At 43.6% G+C, this 13,291-nt stretch overlaps 1 protein-coding gene across 1 annotated transcript in view; it reads left to right on the top strand.

Moving 5' to 3' along the window:
• LOC146020580 (unconventional myosin-X-like) overlaps window positions 1-13,291 on the top strand; it is a 121,945-nt gene that overhangs the window by 12,215 nt on the left and 96,439 nt on the right. The gene's annotated exons all lie outside the window — the stretch shown is intronic.

Genomic DNA, 13,291 nt, shown 5'->3' on the forward strand with positions numbered 1-13,291 from the left:
TGCCCATTACGTTTTCTAATAAGGTGGCGAGTAGAAATTTGTGAAAAGTCTATTTGTTTTGGAAGCGCAATACGTTGTAGGGGTTTAGCTGCTTTATGCGTCTAAACCCGGTGCATTTGGGCGTGAGAAGTAATGGACGGCAAAGCATGCACTTAATATACTTTAAATCGAGGGTGCATTATATAATTCTTGTAGGTTTTTCAGACGTTAAGTAGTTGATATTGCATCGTGAAGTCTTGTGCAATACAGGTTTCTGATTAGCAATTTGTCAGACATGTAATCCCCCCCCCCTACCACCCTATCTTTGCAAGCCACTCCCTCACTATGAATTAGCATTTCCATTACTCTGATTAGTATAGATCTTGGTTCAGTGCTCTACATGTGTGCTTGGAGCACTATGGGTTAACACAGTGACATTCTCTCTTCCCATTAGGCCCCCCTTTCATACACCAGTTCTCCCTGGGAATATCCCCCTCTTTTCCAATCTCTGTTCCCTCCTCCCCTGTGCTTTCTCTTCCATTAGCAGATTCCTGCCATCCGCCTCATATTTTATTCATTCTGTGTTTTTGTATGAAAGCCATGTATGAGCCCGGCTCTGCAATCATAGCATCTTCCACATTATCACACTGCAATATCCTGCTGGTTAACTATCCGTTTACCTCGCCCAACAGTAAATGTCTGATGGGATCTTCACAAATTAGCCTCAGGCAGGTGATTCTATATTTCTCAGTTGTCATATGCAGAATTTGGTAAAAGTTTGATACAAATGTACTGTCCTATTTTTTATTTTATTGTGGCTTCAGTTGCGACTCGACTGTACAGTGTCTTTTTCACTCATTATATGTGTCAAGGGCCAAATGTATCAAGCTACAAAAAGTGATAAATGGAAAGTGATAAACAGCCAGCCAATAAGCTCCTACTTTACCTGTCATTTTTCAAACCCAGCCTTTAACATGACAGGTAGGAGTTGATTGGCTGGCTGTTTGTCACTCTCCATGTTATCACTTTTTGAAGCTTGATACATCTGGCTCAGATTCACATAATAAATCCACTGAGAGTAACCGTATACACTCATCAGTGGGACAAAATGGCTATATTTATAATTGATAATTATATTGTTGTCTCTTTCAGGGGCATTTGTACATCTGTGTGCGATGAACTCTGTGTAAGTAGGGGTGTGATGCAGTTACGGCAGCTTTTCTTCTGCACCTGTATGCCCTACCATCCACTACAGCAGTGATGGCTAACCTTGACACTCCAGATGTTGTTGAACTACACATCCCAGCATGCCCTACTACAGTTTTGCTATTTGGCCATGTTAAAACTGTAGAGGTTTCAAGGTTTCAAGGTTAGCCATCACTGCACTACAGTGTGGTGGAAGTATAAACCAGAGTGCCGAGACACCGTACCCAAAGCATGGCACAGCGGTACACTTTAACGGTGTCCATGTTGACTATGTCGACATTTGGGATGAAAACCATGCAAAACTCATGTTGAACTTTTGACTGTCGACCTAATGCTTGTGTCCACCTTCCAACCCTGTTGATCTTAGCCATGTCGACCTAAGCCCAGTTGATCGTCAGTTGTCGATCCAATGCATTTTGACCTAAATGGGGTCGACCTAGTGACCCTATAGCTCTGGTAAGATATGACATTTGTCTAGGAGTGCCTTAGTTGCACCTTGTGTATTGAGCTATATCGCAAACACATATGGTAGTATTCAGTGTTAAACGAGGGGGTTAAATGGGTCATTAGGGCTTCCATGAAACCACTGGGCGTCCCCAGGCGCTAATCTAGATCACCAGAGAGTTACTTAGATTGGATGCGATAAACTTAGAACTTTGTAAAGTGGAAATGGTTTTATTTTTTTCCCCATTTGGTTTTCATGCACAATCTGGATGAAAAATCGCAAACTTTGAACCCTTGCAGTACATATCTACCCACAACATACATCCTGCTCAGGCCTATGTAACATCCCCCACACACTGTTTTGTACAATTGAGCACCCTGCTATTTGTGGAACACCTTCCTCATTTGCTAATCTGACCCAATAACTAGTCCTACCTTCTCTGCATCCCGCACTGCACATCTGCTATAACCCACCAATCTACAGCTCCTTCCCACCATGTTTTCAGTTCCTCTTTGCTATTCATGTAAGTTATTGTGGGAGATGATGTATACTTACAATATTGAAGAGATAAAGTACAAACCAATTGGCTTCTGTCATTTTACACGATAGGCTAGAAATATTACAGAAGCTTAGTGGTTGCCATGGGCAATGGCTCCACTTTGGGGTGTATTCAGTGCGGAAGCGAGCAGGGTTTGTTTGGCAAGGAGGGCTTATTTTTGCCGAGGAAAAGCCATCTTCTCTGTCCAACCCCCCCCTCACCGTATTCAATGTTGTATCCTCAGAGGACAGCGAGGATTCCCTTAGACAGCAAGGTTCGTCACAAATGTATCAAAAAGAGTGCAAGTGTACTAGCGCCGGCTGTTAATAGTGAATAAATATACTCAATATATAAAATTTAATTAGCAATTTAATACAAAATATAATATAAAAATTACATATGGAATTCCATTAGTGCAGAGATATCAAATTTAAAAACAGGTTATAGAGCATATTACCACTGAAGGTGCTTTTTGATGGTAATTGGGATGTGTCTCCTTTAATGTATAGTGACAGATGATTGACCAGGTAGCCAGCAATTTCCAATGGGTTATCGGTGGAGAAGTATCAGATGGTATTGTCCACGTCCCCAACTGTGATGTTTTTGAGGTAAACCTGGATGAACAAGCAGTTCTTGGGTCGCCTCGGATCAGCCTCCGGATACAATTGAGTTTAGGAGATTATATTTGTATTCCCATTACGAAAGTGTTTCTTGTGGATAAAGATATTGTGTCCATAGAAATGTTCACCAATTGCTTGGTAATTGCTCAAATAAACCCTCAAAGGTAGCTCAACGCGTTTCCCTGAGGTAGAATCCCCAGCTTCTTCAGGAGCAAAGTCGCAAATGTAGCAAGTCTTCTGCATTTTGTGGCGAGCCCCGCCGTTTTAATGGGCACACTCCCCGTTTCCACCTCGCTGAAAAGAACCAGTGAGTTGGGAACAGTGAGTGAAGGGGGAGGCAGTTGAATACTATGACGGCGAGCTATCGGCGCTGCTCACCATCAGAGCATTGAATACACCCCTTTTGTCTCTCTGCAAGCTCTGATAAATCTCTTTTGGTGCTCATGGGCTGATCAAGTGCTCAGCAGGTGGCGCTCGGCAGTTGGTTGCTGCCTGAAGATTGCAGGGAATGCGGATATATGAGCAGCGGGAGAGACTATTGCTTAGTCAGTGGAAGGAAATGCAAAGGGGAAGATGTTTGGGAATATCACATAAGTGGGGTCAGGACACTGGGGAGAAAAATGTACATGATCTGTCTGTTCCCTCCACTGTAAAGGAAACCGTGCATGTTTAAAGTCAGAGCTGTTGACATCCTGAGATCTCTTTTAAGGAAGCGTTTGGAACTTCCAGGAATCGTTGTTTATTGCCTCATATGTTTAATTCCAGTACTCGTAGACTAAAATGTATGTTTTTTTTTTTTTTTACTGTAGGGCTCTGCAGTACCATATAAATAATGATGTGTCCACATAGCTGTAACTGTGAAATAAATATTTTTTTTTCTTTAAATCTATTCATGACTAGTGGTATTGCATTCATTTATTTTCATATGCTTTGATGGCTCGCCACCCTATTTATGTGCGCCTCCCGACCGTTCCTAAAGGGTAAGCAGTACGAGTAACCCTCCTCCATAAACCACATGTGCTGATTGATAGCCTGAATTATTTTATGTAATTGTTCCCCCTTGGATTCAAAGGTGACTGATATGGAGGGTGTTTTAGGTGGTAACATTTATTCATACTCTGGTGTTTTACAAGTGGCTTTCTCATGCTGGGTACACACCAGGACGACTAGGGCCCGATCCCCACAATCTAGATCCAATTCCGATCAATTGGATGTAGATTGTGTGCTGATTGGGCCCTTTTCTGACCTGGTGTGGCCCGATACCGATCCGATGCGCGTCCCCGCGGGTCGGTCGGTCGTTATTGAGATCCTACCTGCTGCAGGTAGGATCTCAATGACGACCATACAGCCGGGTGCGGGTCGCCATCGGATCGGACCCGCTCACGGTGCACATCGTGAGCGGGTCGTGCCCCCCCGCGTCATCGTGAGCGGGTCGGACGAGACACTGACGACCCGCTCACGATGTGCATCGTGAGCGGGTCGTCCTGGTGTGTACCCCGCATTACTGTGTACAGTGTATATACCTTTTTTGTGTATTTTTTTTTTTTTTTTTTTTTTAGAATCAAATATAATAAATGTGCATTTTGTTAAAGCTTACTTGATAGAAGCCAGAATCCATATCTTGTACTCATTAGATCCAATAAGATTGAGGAGCCCAACTACCAACTGACGATGTGGCATATTTATGAAGCAGCTTTATTCCGAACACCATGCAGAAACTGTACTAATGAGATTCCGAAAACCTCTGTGTACACACACATACACACATATATACACACACACACACACACATACACATATATGGACATGTTAACAATCAAGGGGACCTGTGTGCTGTTGGTCCCCTTCTTTCGGCAGCACCCCCGTACTGCACTGGGTAGACAGCAGATCTCTTGGGGCCCTATACACTGATATTTATAGGGGCCACTTACCCCTCAAACACTGTCAACCCCCCCCCCCCCCCCTTCTGCAATATAAATTGGATGCACTCCATCACCCTGCGGTGTGCGTTCTATTACACTGATGTATTCCCTCACCCTGCAGCTTGCTTTCTATCACACTGGCGTGCTTCCTCACCCTGTGGCCTGCGCTCTATTGCACTAATGCACACTCATTAGTCAGCCTGCGCTCTATTACACTGATGCCCTCCCTCACCCTACATCCTGTATTCTATCACACTGACATGCTTAACCCTCCCTACCCCAGCAGCCTGAACCTGACCCTCGTACCTGGCAGCCTAACCCATACCTCTCCGCGCCCCCTAACCTACCCCACATCTATCTATCTATCTATCTACCTATCTATCTATTCACCACTCACTCTTACCTTAGAAACATCAGGCAGTTGCTCCTGGAACATTTCATGAATACAGTTATCTCATGACTGAGGGCATCACCTACTCTTCGATCCCTTTAAGAGTGATTTTGGATAATGAACCTCTCTATGAAAAGGGAGGACCCCATGTCTTTGACCTTGAAGCAATAATTGCGGTTTGGTTGATGTTTATGGAATTTGCCTCCTGTAAATTACAATACTCCCCCCATGCTATCATATTGCCCTTTTACATTTCCATTCTTAGTATTATTCCTTGGTGCACTTTCTTACACTCTGTTCCCCCTCTCTTTTGGCATCTCTCACAACTACTTTGCTCTTCTTTTTCTTTTCTCTTTCCTCCCCCCAGCTTCAAGTTCCCACATTTCAATTACGGTACTTGTGTATTATTATGGCGCCCATCGTATGGCATCGTGTACCTTATTTAGTGGTGTGCGATGCGATGCTTATACAATTAAATATCGCATCGCATGCCAGCAAATTTTTAATGGTACAAGCACCCATGCCATGAGATGTGATGGGTGCTAACAATGAGATGTAACCCCCAGTATCCACGCCATCCCGAAGTGTGGTGAGCGCAGCGGTACGCGTCCTCTGAACTTTTCATACCCCCACTATCCACGTCGGCATGTAGTTGATTTTAGATAGTGTTCGCTCGCCACACTATCTACAATCAACTCCACGCCGATGTGGATAGTGGGGGTATGAAAAGGTCAGAGGACGCGTACCACCGCCACTCGCCACGCTTCCGGATGGCGTGGATACTGGGGGTTACATCTCATTGTAAGCACCCATCACATCTCATGGCATGGGTGCTTGTACCATTAAAAATCGCATGCCGCAATATTCCAGGGGGATGCGATGCGATTTTTAGGAGCCCATACGATTGAAATCGTGGGCGCCGTGATAATACATAAGTACCTCAATTACAATACTCTGCTATTCCTGTATTCCAGTTTACTTCTTGCTTTTAGTTTTATCAGATCTTGGTTCATGTACAGTAACTGAACCTTTGTCTGAAAGTTCCAGATTACCTGGGCCACTTATACTATTTGACTTCAGTGCGAGCGACTCTGTTTTCAATTGGAGGTGACATTTTGTCTTGCAGCCTCCTGAGAGGCACACATAGCAGAACTTTAGATTTAGGTATGCCCTGTCTGTCGGGGCTCGATATGCATCGCCCGAAAAACCATTGAATATGGTTAGGATGTTTTGGATGTCTAAACATACTGTTTAGATGAAAAAAAAAATTGATGCTCATCAAACAATTGAATTGCCCCCAATGTTTCTTTCCAGCACACTTGCTGTTGCCTAAGTACTGTAGATACTTGTAAACTGTACTTTGTTAAAGCATTAAACCAAGCATTACTCCAAGGTAGGGTGGAGAATTGGTGCTAAGTAGGGTGATGTCCATTGGAGCTGCCGTTATTGGGACATCCAGGCTTATCCCAAGCTTAAACTGGGGCTGCATCATGGTGAGAGTCGGCCACGAACAGGAGCACCAATCAGGAGCTGTAGCCATACAGATAGCAGTTTGCTATTGGTTTTTGCGCTGACACCTTTTTTCTGCAATTTGAAAGTGGTGGACTGATTAGGGGTAATGTGGGAGAAATGATCAACACAGTGGAGAAGTTACCCATGGCAGCTGCTATGTATAATTTTGTAGAATGGATTTGAGAAATGTTACATCAAAGCTATTTGGTTGCCATGGGCAACCTATCCACTGCCCTACTTTTCACTACTTTATACATATACCCCAATCTAATGAATATTTGAAATGAAGTGGCTGTAGTTTCATAACCTTGTACAGAACTCAAGCAAGCATAAAGTGAAAAGAACAGTTTAGGTACTTGTGTATTTTGGCGGCGCCCCCGATGTCCATCGTACGACGAACGTATCGCATCGCATGCCATGTACCCGATGGCATGCGATGCGACGCGATTTTGACCCCTTATACGATCAAAAATCGTATAAGCACCCTAAAGGGTGCTTTTGAGCACCCTATTGGGTGCTTACAATGTTAAATGCACCCCCACGCCACCCCCCCACTATAAACGTGAACCCGAAGCGTGGCGAGCGGCGGCGGTACGCGTCCTACGACCTTTTCATACCCCCACTATCCACGTCGGCGTGGAGTTGAGAATAGAATAGTGTGGCGAGCGCAGCGAGCCACCGAGCCCGAAGCGTGGCGAGCGCAGCGAGGGGACGCGGATACCTTCACAGGTAAACGCGTCCCTTCGCGGGCTTCACAGGTATCCGCGTCCCCTCGCGGGGCTCGGTGGCTCGCTGCGCTCGCCACACTATTCTATTCTCAACTCCACGCCGACGTGGATAGTGGGGGTATGAAAAGGTCGTAGGACGCGTACCGCCGCCCCTCGCGGGCTCGCTGCGCTCGCCACGCTTCGGGTTTACGTTTATAGTGGGGGGGTGGCGTGGGGGTGCATTTAACATTTGTAAGCACCCAATAGGGTGCTTAACATTGTATAAGCAACCATTAGGGTGCTTATACAATGTTTAATCGCATCGCATCGTATGGCATTGTATGCCATGTACAATGGCATACAATTTCAAAATTGTATGCCATTGTGCACTGTCGTACGATATCGCGTCGCATCGCATACCATCGTATGCGTTATGGTATGCGATGCGATGGGCGCCGCCAAAATACACAAGTACCACAGTTTACTTCCACACATAGTACCTCACGCCTTAGTTATCTCCACTGTAACTATGGGGGTGAAATCGCTGGGAATATGGTCGCTGAGCGACCATATTGCCAGTGATTGGAGTGTGCACCAGCGATAAATCGTCGGGTGCGCGCTCCCGTTTTCAGCCCCTGAATGGTCGCTGGTCGGAGGAACATGCTCCTCCGACCAGCGACATCCCCTGCCTCTTCACCCAGCAGTGTTTAAATTTTCATCTGCGACCATCTCTGGTCGCAGATGAAAATGGGACACGGGGCAATATGATTGCTGAGCAATATATTGCTAGCAATATATTGCCAGCGATCATATTGCCCCGTGTGTACGCACCTTTAGAGTTTCCGCCTGAGTGCTGACGCCCTGGTCTGCTAATTAACGCCAATTACAAGTCATTTGCATACACCTGACTGCAATATTAAGCAATGCTGCAGGCTTTTAAGTGAATTGCCTCATGTCAGTACCTGCAAGCCAGACACAGCCCAGAAATACATAGGAAGGTTCTCTTTCTACTCTTCTCACCATTTAAAGGTTGGATAATTTTTATGTAGTATTAATCCAATTAAACATGTTTCAATATGTACATGTATTTATTTTGTATACATCTACACCCTTAATGCAAGTGTGTTTCCCATATTTTGAAAACAGGACCCACAAATCATAGGAGTCGACATGTGTCACAAACCTACAAGTCGATCACGTCTAACACAACAATGTGTTTTTGGGTCACCTTTTCTACTTGCAATGTTTGTTAAATGTCTTATGCTCATGGACACGCTGAGTCTCCGAGCGAAAAAGGCTGAGATCCGTCCATGCACGTTGGTGTACTCTCAAATGTACGCCACTCCCCTTTGTCTGTGTCTGTGACCGTCCATGTGCGGCTGTTCTGTGGGTGGACTCACGCTCACCGTGAGAGTGCTCACGTCCGTACGCACGTTTCGCTGATCCGTTCAGAATAAGGCCCTATGAGAGAGAGAGCGAGAGAGACAACCAATCAGCTCTTTTCATTTTACCAGGCGTGTAACATGACTTTTTTTAGCAGTTGTGATGTTGAAAGTCCATCCCTGTAGACCTTCGCATGTCAACCTGATGTCTGTAATCATGTAGCATGTCCTCTTGCTCAGCATGTAAAAAGTGATGGACATCATTGTACCCGGATGGTATGATGAACTGTCAAAAATACGTTGCTGATGGTCCAGTGGCTTTTTACCTTTTCACAGTGGGAGCTACAGTTCCAGCACGTGGCATCCAGCATCCTATCTCTAACCCTAATCCTCCTGGCTTTGATTAATCCTAACCATCGGCATCCTGATACAGTCAACATTTGAGAGGTCAACATTGTGAATCTGACAGTTGACAGGATGTCTGTCTGGTGCCTGTTGACATTCTGATATCGAGCTTATGAATGTTGACATGGTTAATATTAACCATTCCCCCAGATACCACTGACTGACTGGTACTTTTGTATATGCACATTTTTTATTGATGGTTTGATACAGCTCCCCTTACTGTATGTCACACGTTTAGAAGGTTTACACGTATGAGAATCATTTCTAGCATAGATGACTCTTTCTTTTGTGGATTTGGAATTTAAGGAATGTGACTGTGTACAGGGGATGAATGAAAATGACTCAAATGATTTTTGCTGTTCAGTCAAGGAAAAAATTATCTCAGGAGAGTGACACCATAGCAAACTCATTGTAGAGCAAATAAAACGCTATAAATCTGATTACATAGCCTTGTGCTCAGTATGTTGATAAATGCATCTCAAACTTCATATCCTCAAAGCATTTATTTTCGTTGCACAAGGAAGATGGTGCAAGAAAGCAGATGATTAAAAAGTTATTCACCGCACAGTGCCGTATGCTGGCACCATAACACAATAGGATATATTAGGCAATGTAAAGGCATCATTTTACTGATCTGGAAAACAGATATTCTGAAGGTTGTGTTTTGGGTTTTTTTACCGATCGCTTTTACTGTTTTATTTTTTATTTTTTTAGTTTCAAAAGCATTACGCAAGAATGTTCTCACAAAGGACCAGAATAATCGGTACTTATGTGTTAGTTGGGCTCCCACTAAGCTATTTGCTTAGTTTCCTGCGGGGCTCTCTACGCATCGGGCTCGGTGGCTCGCTGTGCTCGCCACACTATATAAAATCAACTCCATGCCGACATGGATAGTGGAGGTATGAGCATACTAACTATAGTGGGCACCCAACTAACATGTAAGTACCGAACAGTCTTTATAGTCAAATAAAAAAAAGGATTTTGTACACCAATTTAATCTACATGGGCTTGTAATTTTTTGAAGATGTTCATGTACAGTGTGACCCTGTAACTTCATCATATGTTGATGGACAATTCTGAATGACTTGTCCATATGGCTGTATTTGAAGGGTTATCATTAGTGCAATAAGGAAAGGTGAGTATACCCGAGATGGGGTTCTCAGAGTCAAAACAGGCGCCCAATTAGTGCAATAAGACAAATGTTATTTACATGGTGAAATGTGGTTTTCAATGAAGTCATCTGTGCTCCTGGGTAAACTGTAATGGCGGATCTTTACTAAACTCTGAGGTGTTTCACCTTACTCATGCATGTGCCCTCAGTGGCTGAATCCCAATTTAAACAGCTGACTATGTTACAGAACACCAGGCCTGACTCACAAATAATCTAACGGTTTGCTTTTACATCCTATTTGAGGTGTAACGCTGCTCTGAGCAGGACCATATGGATTTTGTGTAAATGCACTAAAGTGTCAATGCATTATCTCTTGTCTGGGTGTTATGATTTATAATTTACATGGACATTTCCCCTAACTTTTTTTGGGCAAAAATAATTCTTAATAGACTCCTTAGTGTCATATCATTTTATTTTAGTATAAATTTAATAAATGTTGCTGCAGTGTGTGAGCTATGTGATGGAGTAATGTGGACTTTTGTGGGATGTTGATTCTCAGGTTTACACACATTCCATTGTGGGCACCAATCAGCACTTCCTTCCCTTCAGAGCAATTGTACACAGGGGCCACGTGGGAGGAAATTGTGTGTGTGTGTGTGTGAGCTTCATTGCATCTGTGTTGTGGTTGTTTTGCAGCCACTTATAGTAACTGTGTGACCTATGGCAAGTTTTCCGCCATTTTGTGGTGTAGGTTTTTGGAAACCTATTTGGTCGTATTCAAAAAAAAGATTTTATTTATATAATTTTAATGAGGTACTAATATGTTGTGTGTCTATTCAAAATTGTTGTATCTGTCACCTACAGATAGTGTAGGGGACAATTCAAAGGTGCACATAAGCCTGCTGCATCTATCTCTCTCACACACACACACCGGCTGTGAGGTGGCAATCAGACTTGTAGAATTAAGGATACAGAAACTTTCTAGTAATAGAAATGAATTCAGTGTTTTTATTAATCATCAGAGGTAATATGCAATTAACAAGTGCTGATCTTATATACTATATAAAGTGCTGGCGCAAAGTGCTGGTGCAGTGTTCTTACGTCATCAGTAGCAGATCATTCTGCCAATTGAGACGTCAAATATTATTGAATAATATCATTATTTAAAAACTTTTTGTTAACCTCTAGCAAAATAAATGTAATCCTAAGCAAATCAGTTAGAAAGCGATACATGCCTAGTACAGAAGATCAAGAATGGTAAGAGTTGCATGGCAAACTGAAACAATATCATGACAAGATGAAACAATACATGCAGGTACGAGCTGCTGTGAATAGAGGCTGTGCGCATGTACACAGCATCTATTCCTGGAGACAGAGGGGCAGGGGGCATGGCCATCAGCTCACAACGGTGAAAATGGGTGCGTGGCCTAGCACGAGTGGTGCGATTTTTAGGACATGGGCACAAGATTCTGATTTAAAGCTGTCCAAAGTTTGGAGGTATGGTACTGGACATGTAATATACAGTACAGAGGCATTGTTGATAATATAACCGTTGGTGAAAAATGAATGAATACATGTGAAATAGCTCTGTGTTGTAGACTGGTTCTCTCTTCTCTGCAGAAAAGGAGAATGTCTTCAGGCTTTTTAAGATTACAATTTGTGTACACTGTGATCCAGAGCAGGAGCGATGCTGTGTAACACATGCCGACTAATAAGTGTGATTTGTAACTATAACACAACATTTTGATAACAAGAATGCCGTGAACCTGTTATTTGTAAAAAGTGCTGTATCCATCTCTATGCATGCAAACTGCAGACAGCAGAGTACAGGGATACAGAGCAAGAGGGGAGTGCTCAGTAAGATCCAGGATTATTGTTTACACCAGAAAAATGGATTTGTGAGGTAAACGGCTTTGAGAGAATTCACCTGAAGAATAATACCTAGGTTGGGATGGAAAACACACCAGAAGTGAATCAGGGCTCAGTCAGAGGGGTGCTCAAACATCCGCTGCCCTACATCGCCCCCCTTCACAAGGTATTGCATTCTTAATTGCATATGCTCGAACATATGCGATTATTAACACAAGGGACAGCTCTTCCAATAAGAGCTGTCCCTTGCAATGCAGCTTCGGCGCTGAGACCCGAGAGTCCGTCTGCGCATGCGCAGAGCCCGGTGCCGGATGTGGGGCATGCTGAGAGGGATCCGTGATGGATCCCCTCACACAGCGCTGCAGTAAGAAGCCCATAGGCTTCTGCAGGGAATCCTTACGACCACCAGCTATCGGCAGCACGGGTGAGAGACGCGCTGACCGGTTCAATCGGCGTGGTCTCTATGTCAATCTCCTACCGGCGGGACACTCCAATACATCTACAGCATGTAGGTGTATTCCCCATGCATTTACCCATATACCATCAATATTAAAAACTGTCCTTTTGTGAGCAGCTATATTTACACAAAAAGTCTCCCCGTTGTGAGTGCTGTGGCCCGTCATCACTACGGGTACAGCCCGGCTATTTCATTTACCATCCGGAAAACCACTATATATGGCAAGTGTTTATATCTACTATTAACTGTTTGAAGCAGTGTGGTCTCCTTAACTGGACTACGGATAAAGTGCAATATGTTGACTAAAAGCTTTATTACCAATATATATGCATTTCTAACAATAGAAAAATATTTTGATATATGTGTACAGTATATGTAAAACTGTTTCCATTTGGTTATTGTGTATGTGTGTTCATTCATGGTGTTTATTAATACTTTTTATTAGCGCAGTATCTCCTTCTTTTGGGTAATTGCATTTTTCCTGACTATAGTCTGAGTCCATTCTTTGGATGCAGACATAAGTCAGTTTATTTGTACACACACTTGTTCGTATAGAGAACTGCTGCTTGTGTGTGTGTGTGTGTGTGTGTGTGTGTGTGTGTGTGTGTGTGTGTGTGTGTGTGTGTGTGTGTCAGTATAACGGCTTTTGCAATTTACTTTGAGCTGTGCCATTTTTTACTTTTGACTTTGAACTGTGACAGTTGAGTGGTCTCTATGGGTTCTCCTATCCATGATGTCACATCAACT

Source organism: Crinia signifera, chromosome 7 (genome assembly GCF_055691185.1).
Source record: "Crinia signifera chromosome 7, ASM5569118v1, whole genome shotgun sequence".
Taxonomy (NCBI): domain Eukaryota; kingdom Metazoa; phylum Chordata; class Amphibia; order Anura; family Myobatrachidae; genus Crinia; species Crinia signifera.